Source organism: Artemia franciscana, chromosome 9 (assembly GCF_032884065.1).
Source record: "Artemia franciscana chromosome 9, ASM3288406v1, whole genome shotgun sequence".
Lineage (NCBI taxonomy): Eukaryota > Metazoa > Arthropoda > Branchiopoda > Anostraca > Artemiidae > Artemia > Artemia franciscana.
The window spans coordinates 30,978,710-30,992,213 of NC_088871.1; the positions used below are offsets into that span (position 1 = coordinate 30,978,710).

A 13,504-nucleotide genomic window follows, 5' to 3' on the forward strand; every position below is an offset into this window, starting at 1 on the left:
TTGTCATATAATAATATTAATTGTTGAAATATCATCAGCTCGATTTTATTTCACTGTAATTTTATTCTCATTTTCAATGCTGCTATAGCTGGAAAAGAAAATATTTATAACATAATTCGTTTTCACTGAATTACCAATGATGTAGTAGGCTCTAGAATTTAACAGTTAGTGGAGGGGGTAGTATCCAAACTCAGTGAAGCTATAATTGTCTTGAACAGTTTTGGAAAGAAGTAATAAAACTAGACTAAATATTTGATATATACGCAAGCTGTCGACCTTAATGTAATGGTAAATTTATTGATATTTATTAGGGCTAAAAAACATACCGCTTATTTTCACCAATGTATATTGAGACTTATATTTTAATACTAGCTGTTGGTTTGGCACTTCGCCACCCCCCTCTCCCCTGTGCGCCAGGAGTTGTGTCCCTGCTCTTTGTTGCACGTTGGATTCAGAAAAACAAACACGTTGACCATTCTGTAAATGTACCGCTAAGTGAACAACAGCTGGACTTCTTTCATGTATCGGAAATGAAAGAATTCGCCAAACAGCTTCATTACTGCTTATGTATCTTCCAGCCTGATATTGTACGATTTCATCGATATCATTGATTTCGGACTGCAAGCCAAAAACTGTCATGTCACTGCCTTTGTTGACGTATTTACATATGTACGGAGTTACAGTATTCAACGTTTATTTGTGCATTATATGATTTTGGTAATAAAGGTGAATATGGAACAACCCACTGGTTATCTACTTCGATGGTGGTACCGTTACGCTTCTTTATTATTGCTCTTTTAACACCATCTTCAGTAGATCTTCTTCTACGTTGTGGGTAACCATCATTGCCAGTGATTGTGTTGGGTACTAAAAATCTAGGATATTTTTTGTGCACCTTCCATTGGCCATGCATGGTGATTTTTCATTCAGTGCACCGCAAGGTCCATGTATTATATTTTTTACCACAATACCATAATAGCCCTTATCGACATTTTCATCAGGTATTTCAGCAGAAATACCATCTTCAATTTTATTAGAAGTAATTTTATCATGTAGCCAGATTAGTATATGTGCGTACGGCAATCCTCGTTTTTGCCATTCCACCGAGTACATCCAGTACAGTCAGGAAAATTTGCCCCAAATTGTTTTATAGCTTGTTTAAAAGATGTGACAAGAACGTTTTCCCCACTACAGCTACGCACGATCGTTCTTTTTCCACCCTGAGAAGAGTTAAATCCTCTACAAGGAGAGACTCAGTCAGGAATTGCTTAACAGATTGTCCTTTTTATCTATATACAGGGAAGTTCTAGTCTATGCAGACGATGTTTTAGAGAAACTAGCGCACAACAAAAAGAAAGGCAACTTGGTTATGTTTTATAATTACATATTTACAGTATTGTCTCGATAAAGAATCTGACTTGCATTATGAAAACTTTATATTTTCCCTTTTAGCCAGTACTACCATACCTCAGTCAGAATATCCATCCAGGAGTTGCTTTTTTCTCTTGTCAATTGTTTCATTTTCCCATGTACCTCTTCAAGATTTTCAAGATTAAATTTTCCCTCTTTTAGTGGCTTATAGAGGTTATCCTTAGTATACTCAATGGCTCTAATAAGCTCTATCAGTGCTGGATTGTTTGCATTTAATTGTTCCTTAACATAAGAGAAAAAAAGACACCATACCAGTGAAATTAGCCTTATCTTTAGCACGAAGCTTTCGACTGGATATTTTTTGGGCTCTAAATTAAGGCTCAAATTAAAGATATTATTTATTTCATCGATATACCATTCCGGTAAATTTTCAGACAGGCTGCTTTGCGTTAAATGGGATTTCCTCCTCTCTCTTACCTCAAGCCAGGACTCGTAAGCCTTCTCTAGAACGCGACCAGGGAAACAGTAGCTATTTAGGCGAATAAAAAATTTTCCTAAAGCATTTACAAATCTACGCAGTGGTTCGAAACGTTCAGATGTCTCATCCATTTTTAAAATATGAAGCGCTACAAGGCACAATTCGGAGGTAATAATAGAAAAGGATAGTTGAATATATTCCTCTCCACCGCTCATTTTAGTCATGTTAAGTTTTTTATATTTCGGTTTTAGTTCTCGATATTCTCCTGTATAAAATATTATAAATTTAGAGGCGTCCCATGTTGGTACATTCATTTTATTTTTATCTAAACTCTCAGAAGCCATAAAACCACATTTCAAGTATCAAGAACCTATCAAAAATCGAAACAAATTTTAAAATTGTCATGTATTTTTCTAGTTTTAATTAAAAAACTTAAATGTGTTGCTCAGATATCAGAAATATTTTGCAGTTTACATAATAACTTAAGCGATCTAAGAAATAGAATTATTTTATTTCAAATTCTCCAGAATACTCTAGTTTCACTTCACTAATCAGATTTTTTTTAAAACTCGAAAGGAATTACTATATCTATATATATATAAAAATAAGTTGTTTGTCTGTTCCACTATCTTCTATATATACAAAAATAAGTTGTATGTATTTTTGTGTTGAGGGTTTGCATATGATGTCTGAAAAATAAAGAAAAAAAAAACTGAAAAAAGAAAAAAAAGGTAAAAAACTAAAAAAAACTAAAACGAAAAAAACTAAAAAATAGAAAAAAAATAAAAAATTAAAAAAAGAATAAAAAAACCTAAAAAGAAAAACACTAAAAAAAAAGAATTAAAAAAGGTAAAATACTAAAAAGAAAAAAAGCTAAAAAAAACTAAAAAATCTAAAAATTAAAAAAGAATAAAAACAAAAAAATAAAAAGGAATAAAAAAACGAAGAAACTAAAATTATAAAAAAGAAAAACTAAAATAACAGCAAAACTGAAAAAACATCAAAAATCTAAAAAAAGAAAAACAAAAAAGAAAAAAAGATAAAACAAAGAAAAACTAAGACTAAAAAATCAAAAAACTCATAAAAATTAAAAAGAAAAAAAGTAAAAAGAAAAACACTAAAAAACTAAAAAATAACAATTAAATAAAAAATAAAAAAAGAATAATAAAATAAAAAGACACAAACTAAAAAAAAAGAAAGAAAAAATAACATACATGAATTGTTGAGCCTTAGCATGCTTGGCACGTAAAGATTTTTCCAACTGTCAATGTTAGAATGAACATTCACAAATTGAAAAACATTGAACAAGATATAATGTTACCAAAAAGCAAAACCAGGCTTGCGGTTCAAAGGGAAAGGGCCAGATTAGGAATGTGCCATTTACGTCAACGAAGGCGTGTCGAGGAACTACCAGAACAACGCGGAACCAAACTTGCTGCTGAAAGAGAAAGTAAAAAAAGGCGTGTCGAGGAATCACAAGAGCAACATGAAAACAGGTTTGCGGCTTTAAGAGATAATGCCAAAAGAAAGCGTGCCGAGGAATCACAAGAGCAACGTGAAAATTATCGCCTGGCATTCAGGTACAGCCCAGTCGATGATTATAGCTTAAGTAGATGTGTTAAAATTGGGGTTATGTCTAAAATTTGTCCCTATTGCAAGGCCTTGAAATTTAATGGTGAAACAATGGGAATGTGTTGCGCCTCAGGAAAAGTTAAATTTCCTCAACTGGCTGCACCACCAGAGCCATTGAAGACTTTGCTTACTGGAACTACGTCAGAATCTAAGCGTTTTTTTATCAAAATATTTATCGAAATCTTACAACTGTACTTTAACAGTGATAGCAATTCTGAATTGAATGCACGTTGCGAAATGTCTCCCGACGTTGAATTGACTATCGTTTCCCAATTGCAACACCTTTTCCACGAAAATAATGATTTAGTGCATCTGTTCAAAACAGTTATCGATTTGATGCCTGATGATACGCATAAAATAATTATTTCCGCTGACAAAACGCCGACTGGCGAACATGTGCGTAGATATAATGCTCCAACTATCGACGAAGTTGCAATCGTTATTGTGGGTGATCAGTTTTTACCTCGAGATATTATTCTTCATAAGCAAACGCTCAGTTGGTAAGAATCGCTGAAACTCATCGATGCTACGATGCCCTACAATCTATATATATATAAATAAGATGTTTGTGTGTCGACTGACGTCATTTTTATCGACTGACGTCATGTCTGTTATGACGTCAAAGGCTTTGTATATGACGTCATTGTAAGTATATAAGAAGGCCTTTCAAAGAGAAATTTTTAATATAGATCTTAAAATGACAAAAGAACCTACAATGGCAGAAGAAACAGCCGAGGAAGCTGCTCAAAGAGTCTATGCCAAAAGGCTTGCGGCTAAAAACACAAAACCGCGCAGTTAGATGAAAATCAACCAGGACAGGGAGAGTCAAAACGTATCAAAACTGAAAATGATAGCGATGATGATTGGGTTTGGGATTTTGACTTGGATAAGGTAATCAATGCCTACCAGATTTTAGTTAAAAAAAAACAAGGGTTCGGCGATATGTATTTTATAGTGACGAAAGACAAGCCAAGGTAAAACAAACCCAACAACTTGAAACTGATACCGATGATAAAAAAAACGACGTTGAAATGACTATCGTTTCTGATAAAGCTTAGGCAATTTTCTTTACTTTATGCTAATCCACTTTCTGATACTAAATTCCATAACAAAAGATTGGAGAACGGTAGAACATGATCTTCTCTGTACGAAAATAAAATAATTCTAATCAATAAAATATCGACAAATGAAGCTGAAATGTTCAACCTGAGATCAAGACACTTCTGTGAGATCAACAGCAAGGTTGGTGTGAAATTAATTCCAAAAGGAATCATCATCTGAGCTTCTCTTACTTAAATTAACACTCGAAGAATTATCAGGGACAGAATTTTGTTCCACATTGTCTTCAGCCTTCTTCACTGTATGGCCGTTTTGAATATGTGACAAAATGGCTCGACTATCATCCATTATATTTCTAGATGTTATCAATTGGGGGGTATCACCACCTGCTCCATTTTCAGATACATTTCGAGAGTAATTTTGTGTATTATCTACAGGACTTGTCTCAAGTTTGACTTCTTCTTCTGCGGACACTGAAAATCTGTTATTTAATGTGTGATTTTCCCCTGTTCCTCTCTTTATCAAGTCTTTGTGCCTAGTTAAGGAATCAGATAAAGAAACGGGAACGCAGCTATCATATTCAGGCTGTTCGCTTGTTCCTGATTTTAATGCAGCCAATAAAGCTGGATTAAATTCAGGAAAATCACCTGAGAGGGACTCGTCACTTTCAAAGGTGAATGGCAGTTTCCTTGCGAGATTTTTAAGGATAGAGTCAGGACTGCTTTGTTTTACAATGTCAAAACTTTCAAAATTCGTAGCTTTTATTGAGTCAGCCAATGCTTTTATTAGTGGAGGACCATCTAAAGTAACAGTATCAGAAATATCTTCCGATGACACATTTGTTTTAAATTGTTGTTCAATTTCCGCTTTTAGAAGCTGTTCTTTGTTTTCTCCTTTTTGGGTGCTATTCAGTTGTCCACCACTAAAATCAGGAATATGGTTGAAAAAATCACCATATATTTTTTCTGGCTTTTGGTCAACCATGAATCTTTTTTGAGAATAGTTTTTAGGAATGTCTTTTTCAATTCGACCTTCCTGTACCACTGAGTGGCCAAACATTTTTCTATCAGAAGTCGTCACAGAATCTTCTGCAGGACATATAAACTGCGGATGCGAATTTGAAGTATTTAGTTTACCCGTCATCTTAGTTTCAACTGGAGGTGCTTTCCTCATTTCATCTGTGAAACTTTCTTTTCGAATGGGGAAAGGTCAACTTGTTCTGAGTCAGAAACAGTGAGTATCTTCTTATCAGGGTGATTTGATAATTCTTGTTCTTCCATATCTTCCTCGGGACCTAAAGGAGGTTGCGTTTTACTTGGTTTCGATGGTTTACTCGGGTCCACTTCTCTAGTGAGAATGGCAAAAACTGGGTCCTCGATCTCGTGAATTGATTTATCGTTATATTGATTTTCTCTGTGACGTTGAGATACAGCAGTTTTAGAAAGAAGTTGAACAGTATGGATATTAGCTGTAGGAGAAAAATTGTGGTCCATAAAATTATTTTCTTGTCTACTTCTCTTGTTTAGTGACTCAAAATTTTTCTTTTCTCCACTCTCTCCCATTAAATCACTACATAAAATAGTATCTTCTTTCTTAGCTGCAGCAGATATATCTATGCTAGTTTTTAGAATGGCTCCATCTTTGTCAGAACGTTGAGGAGTACTAATATCTGCTTCTAATAGAATCTTGTCAAGTTTATTTAGTGCATGATCATCGTTTGGAACTGTTTTCTTTTTACAGGTCTTACTAGCTGAAATGTTCGCATTTGAAAGACATGGTATTGACTTACTATTACTTTGGGGTAGATATTCAGCTGGATTTTCAAACAGGGATAAATTGTCTATCTGAGGCTTCCTTTTGTAGCTACTGTCGTCAGAACTTGCATCAACTACAGTGTTATTTTCTTTTACATCTGAGGGATTCATTTTTTCTTCTGAAACTATGTGTCTATCAAGAGGGTTTGATGCAGAACTATTCACAGGAGCGTTCTTAAGGTGGAAGAAAGAAGCCAGCGATTTCTGAGAAGAAATAATCAAATCATTTCGCGAGAAGTAAGATATATCCAGTGATGGCTCTTCTCTAGGCTCATTCAAACGATGAAGGATCTTTGGAAATGATGGTTCTTCGTCGACTTTACTACCAGGCTCGACTCCACTTGAAATAGGGAGTATAGCTACGAGCTTCTTTTGAGTTAGATATAAGCTTCCCTGATTATCAGCCGGATTTTAAAAAGAAGAAAAATTTTTAGATCGAGGAAGTTTTTTGTCACTCGAGTCATCTGACCTCGAATCAATTATACTGTTGTCATTATTCACTTCAAATATTTCTACTTCAGAGCCTTCATAGGATGATTTTTTAGATGAGCCAGCTAGAGGATTTGAAATTACATAATTTGAAAGAGAACTTTGAAGAGGGAGAAAAGAAGTGCGATATTTGCAAAAAAATCCCCTTTGGGCATCAACAAATTCAATTCTTTGCTTTTCCTTTCAGAACTAGATGTATTTAATGATTTGACATCGTGAGTCTGGCCAATATTTGTGACAGTCCTGTTTATGTGATCTAACATTATATCATGTTCAGAGGTCGAAAGTTCACTTTCCGTTAATTTTTTTCGCAATATACCCTTTGGTATTTCACGGTACGGCCCCTTCCTTTGAGCTTTCCCATAATTAACCCTGCTTTCGACTTCAGATGTGGTCACTTCACTCGAAAAATACGTAGCCGTCTTTTTACTGGAAGGAACTAACGGAGATTTCAATAAAGGTACCGTACTAGAACTCTTTTGAAAAGCCTCCCCTCTTTCCAAACTATGTTGCTTCTTGGATAATTTAGCCTCTCTACTCTTCAGTCAGTCTTCAGAATAACATTCCTTTTTAAGACCTCTTCCTTTTGACTCCTGATTATATTTAGCTCTTTGTCAAGATTTGAGTACCTATATCTGAGAGCATTTAGCTCTCCTTCTAAAGCAAGTTTCTCTTCAGTTAAAACACACACTTTGGGAGCAACCTCTGACTCTAGCTTTAAATTATTTTCAATACATTTGGCCATTTCTCTTCTCAGTCTTCTGAATTTATATTCAGTTTTACCATGCTTTGATTTTTCTTCAGCTAAAAGAGCCCCAATTTCATCATTCTGTGAGACTAAACTAATTTTTTCCTCGACCATTCCTCTTAGAGACTCAATTAAGTCTTTTTTTTCATTTACTTTTGCAAGCAAATTTATTTCATCTTCTTTAAGTTTTGGTATATTTCTGTTTTCTATTTTAAGATTTTCTAGCTCAACTTGAGTTTTTTGAAGCTCCTTTTCAAGCATTTTAACTTTCTCTTTGCTTTGATTCGAATACATATAACTGACTTTCAACTTGGAATTTGTCTTTAACATCTTTCACAGCTGTCTCAAAACTGTGATGAAACTTTAAGTTCCTTACTTCTTCGGCCATTTTACTTGCGTTTTCACGGTATTCAAAGCCTGTTCTAACTTCTATTTCCTCATTTTTTTTTAATTCACTTAATTCTTGTCTAAGATTTTTATTTCTGAATGTAAGGCTAACTTTCTTCTATTTTTTCTTTCTTTCTTACGAAAGAAACTACTATTATCAACTTTTCGATAATTTTCAACTTCAAATTTCATTCTTTTAACTTCTTCTATAAGACTTTCATTAGAGGAGCTAGAACTTCCCTCTCTGATATCTTCTTCAACCAAAATAGGAGTGCTTGGTCCCAGTCCTGTTGCTAATTTATTTGGAGTTGGTTCCAAAGCAGATATAAATCTTTGTGACTTCAAAAGATCCCCGATAGTTGCAGTTAATTGTAGAATGGCTTGTTGTGACTGATGAAGAGAATTTGCATACTTCTCAAATGTTGCACCAGGGCTGTAATAAAAAAAGAAATCTTGAAGGTTCAATCTAGTTATCCCTCAACTTAGCCTCTCGACACATAGTTTATACATTGCAGATCAGTTGTAAGGATCAGTATTGAATCGGACCTAGTCCTGAAAGATGTAGTTTCAAGACACAGTTACCCAAAATTGTGACAGCAAAACTGAATCCCTTAATTTGTTAATTTTTTTTTTGCTGATCTAGCAAAAAATTGGAGGCCTATATTGCAAACAGCATTCGAGCAACTGCTGAAATATGACGACCACTGTCCCTGCAGTTATATCATGCAGGAAATCGTTGCTTTGTCAAATATCAAAAATCAAATGTTTCCACTCTAATACTTAAGCCCACTTTTGTCACCTCGAGACAGATTTATAGTGGCGTAGGAGTAATATACCTTATATGATATAAAAGGTAGTTCCATTGTTTGAGAGACAAAACACAAAAAATTATCAAATGAAGTGTCGTTATTTAGCTTTAATTTTAAATTGAAAGAAGTGACTTCTCAATCCAACGAACTTGCTTCGCCATATTCTACTTGAAACAAAAGCAAAAGGTAAAACAGATCGATTAATAAAACAAATAAGTAAAAGATAAAAAAAAGAACTCATATGACACTTGTAACGAGGTCGGAAGAGCCAAGAGCCAACAGTTTCATCCCACTAAGTTTCATTATGATCCAGATTCGGTCGGGATTGTCACCAGATTCGGTCACCTGATGTCACCAGATCCGGTCAGGGTTTAAAATAAGAGCTCTGAGACACGAGGTCCTTCTAAATACCAAATTTCATTAAGATCCGATAACCCGTTTGTAAGTTAAAAATGCCTCATTTTTTCGTATTTATCCAAATTGACTGTCCTTCCACTCCCCCCCCCCCAGATGGTCAAATCGGGGAAGCCACAATTTCTAATTTAATCTGGTCGGGTCCCTGATACGCCAACCAGCTTTCAACGATCGATATATTGATCACGTATCTAGTTTCAGATTTTCTTCATGTAAAAATAGGGGTAGTCAGGGATTCGAGCCTGAAACCTCCCTCACCCTAAGCGAGAATCATACCCCTAGACCACAAGCCATACTTAAAAAGAACTGTCATTCGTTTTATCGTCAAATATCAACTATCTTGTTCGCTCGCTCCCCCCCCCACCTCAGGTGGTCGAATTTGGGAGGAGATTATTTCTAATTTACTCTAGTCTGGTCCTGATATGCCTGCCAACTTTCATCGTCCTAGCTTATCTGGAATTGCCTAAACTAGCGAACCCCCCCCAATCCTCCCAAAAAGAACAGATCTGGACCGGTTATTTAAATAGCGTACCTATGACATGTGCTTATTCTTCCCACCAAGTTTCATCCCGGTCTCTACACTCTAAGCGTTTTCCAAGATTTCCTGTTTCCCCTTCCAGCTCCCCTCAATGTCACCAGATTCGGTCGGGATTTAAAATAAGAGCTCTGAGACACAAGATTCTCCTAATATCAACGAAACAAATAATTGAAGAAAATAATAATTGATCTGATTACCTGTCTTAAGGTAAAAAATACCTCATTTTCTCTAATTTTCCAAATTAACCCAGCCCCCCCAACTCCCCCAAAGAGAGACAATCCAGTCTAGTTATGTCAATCACGTATCTAGGACTTGTGCTTATTCTTTCCACCAAGTATCATCACGAAATCTCTCCACTCTAAGCGTTTTCCAAGATTTCCGGTTTCCTCCTGTAACTCCTAGTCCCGTCGGAACTAGTTCCCGTCGGAACTGAAACGATCTAAAATCATACCTTTACATAAGGGTGGGGACCCCTCAGACCCCTGTAATTGGTGACCAATTTCCATTTTACCTTTATTTAGTAAAATTTATGAAAAAGTTATTTATAAACGATTGTATGATTTTTTGGATTCGAAGAAAATTTTGTATAATGGACAGTTTGGTTTCAGAAGTAAACATTCCACTAGTCATGCAGCACACCATTTTTTAAGTTTTGTTGATAATGCGCTTGAAAAAAATATGGCTCCTTTAACTGTTTTTGTAGATTTCCGTAAGGCTTTTGACACTGTTGATTTTAACATTCTTCTTAGTAGGCTAAGTGGGCTTGGGTTAGGTAGTTCTTGTGTAACGTGGTTTTCATCGTATTTGCATGGCCGGACTATCAAAGTTGTTTTATCAGATATATCAAGCAGAGAGTTCGGTGTTAAGTGTGGAGTACCTCAAGGTTCCGTGCTGGGACCTCTACTTTATCTTATTTATGTTAATTCGTTGGCTTCACATGTTGGAGTTGAAGCGCTGACCTCTTTCGTGGACGACACTGCGATAACAGTAATTGGTAGTTGTTTGGTGCAGGTTGCACATAAGGCTAATTTGACACTTGAACGTTTGCGCAGTTTTACAGTAGGTAGTTCCCTAGCAGTTAATGCATCTAAAACAAATTTCAGTATATTTAGTAGAACAGGTAGGTTACTTAATGATAATAATAACATTTTTTTTTGACATTTACCCATTAAACAAGTTTTTGATATTAGGTATTTGGGGTTTTATTTAGATAATAATATTAGTTGGAAAAAGCATTGTAGTGTTATTGGTGCTAAAATGGCTAGGGGTCTAGGAATTTTGAGACATGTAAAAAAAACTTTTCCGTTCAAGATTTTTAAAATCGTTTATTTTTCCCTTGTTCATCCTTATATAGATTATGGTTGTGTTCATTGGGCTAGCAATTTCTTCTCTAATTATAAAAGGATCCAGATTTTGCAAAATAAAAGCATTCGATTGATTGCGGTCATAAAAGAGCAGGTTGAATCCAAAACTACTGCTAGCTTTTCCCGGTGTAATGTATCAAATGTTGGTCAGATTCGTGACTACCAGGCATCAATTTTTGTGTTCCAGAGCATGAAACATATGTGCCCTGAGTATTTTCATGATTATTTTTCCGTGAATCAGGAGTACCATAATTATGATACAAGAAAATCACAACTTTTAAGCCATGAACAAAGAAAAACAGTTCGATCATCATATGTTGTTTGTAATCTGGTGCCTTCTGTTTGGAATAGTTTGCCGGCTGGCATCAGGGAGTCTGTCACTTTATATGGGTTTAAAAATAAATTGAAAACATTTTATTTAAGTAATAGATTTTGAAGGGCAGGAGGTTTTTGATGTCTTTTTTTGCAGTTTATTGATGTGGGGTGGGGGCTGAATATCGGTAAATGATATTTAATATGATTATTTTGTTGCATTTTGTTCATGTGTATGTGTTGTTATTTTTTATATATAAGATAGGCTAGGTGGTTAATCATGAGATGTTATGTTTAGATATATATTTATAAGATGTAAATCATAATATGAAATTGCAGCACAAGTCCTTAGGACTTTCTTTTTGCTGCAATAATTTACTAGTGTTGTCATTTTTATTTATGTTTTTATTGTGGATAAAATAATACTTCTCTACCTACCTACCTGATTGCTAATGAGTGATTGACTGAAACAGAACCGTTACAACTGAATTAGAATACCCAATAAAAATCAGAAACCAAATATTATATCCATATTTAGGTATCGATTCTTAGTACACTGCCATGAATCAAAAATTGTAATAAAACTCACTCTTTATTCTCCTGTTTCGCCGCTAGAAAGTTTTTGAGTAAAATATGGTAAAGTGGAAAATTCTAATACATTTTGTTCCTGAATTTTTTTTTATGTATTTTAGTGTAGGAAAAAGAGATCTTTGGATATGATATTACCGAGTACTTTTTCAATATGTTTATCCATAATTTTCATTTATCAAGGAGGCACACTCGTGCCTCTTTAAAGAGGCGAACCACGACAATGTTAAGCGATCTTCTGTTCCAGTGGTCGCAGAGGGATGGGGAGGGATGCATTTCGTAGCCTGAGCTTCAACTAAGAAACCTGCCAAATTTCATCCCCCTTCGACCTTTCCTTCCTGGGGAAAATCTGGCCAAAATTTTCGACACACCAAATCCACCCCCCCTTTAACGTTGTCCGATTGGGCTGAAATTCACAAGTTAAGGTCCCCTAGGGCCCAGGACCTTATCCGCAAAATTTCAGCTCGATCTGATAACTCCTTCGCTGTTTTCCAGAAACCACGCATAGCCACTTAATGTTCATGTTCTTTTTTTTCGCCACGCCTACAGGTCACAGCCAACATCGAATCTGGGTGTACGAAGACTCATTCGACGCGGAATTCTCCGAGTAATTTTCCTGGAAAGTTTCGTCGGAAAATCTTAACCCCCCCATTTTCTAGCTTAGAAAAACCCATTTCTCCATAAGAGCCCATGTTAATTTTTGAAATTAACTGAAGCAGCTAACTTTTTATCGTTTATTTAATAAAATAATCAGTCAAGGTTTCCGTGGTGTAGTGGTTATCACGTCTGCCTAACACGCAGAAGGTCCCCGGTTCGAAACCGGGCGGATAACAGTTTTTTACTGTGATGTGGAATTTCTTTGTCGCTTGTGTTTGTTTTACATGTTTTTAGATTGTACTTTCTTCAATATTCCTTTTTTCTAGAAAGTTTCCTTTATGCTATAAACACTTTCCTTTCTTTTAATTTCACATTTTCAAAGCACAGGAATTATTAAATTACATCCACCATGGATTGTAGAAAAACATACAGAAATAATATGAAAAAAACTTCGTTTTCTTAAAGAGTTCGTCTCCCCCTTACAGTTAATTATGTATTTGTCTAAAAGCTCAATGAGAGTTGGCGTGTTTTAGCATTAAAATACAACCTTTGAGGCAATTCACTCCCTCCCTAACTAAAAAATTATCGGAAAAACCCATTGTAGTTGTTTAAAGCTCTTATATACAAATGTTAGGAATTGAAAATATAAGGGAATTTATCTAAGACAGTAAAATTTATTTAAACCTTAAAAATACCTCAAAGGATACATTTTAATGCCAAAACATCCTAACTATCATTGAGTTTTCACTTTTATGCAGAATTAATTCGAAGGGAGAGACGAGTGGAGGGTGGTGGCAGAAATTGATGTATAGTCCCCAGGACTGTATACAGGAATTTTCATATTTTTTTTTTGGGGGGGGGGTACCAAAAGTTATAAAAATCAAAATGTGGAATTAATATCTAA

General features: G+C 35.2%; 1 non-coding gene across 1 annotated transcript; it reads left to right on the forward strand.

Moving 5' to 3' along the window:
* The first annotated feature begins 12,762 nt into the window (after positions 1–12,762).
* On the forward strand, positions 12,763–12,836 carry Trnav-aac (transfer RNA valine (anticodon AAC)). Its single transcript has one exon. It is a non-coding gene; the product is annotated as a tRNA-Val (tRNA).
* The last annotated feature ends 668 nt before the right edge of the window (positions 12,837–13,504 follow it).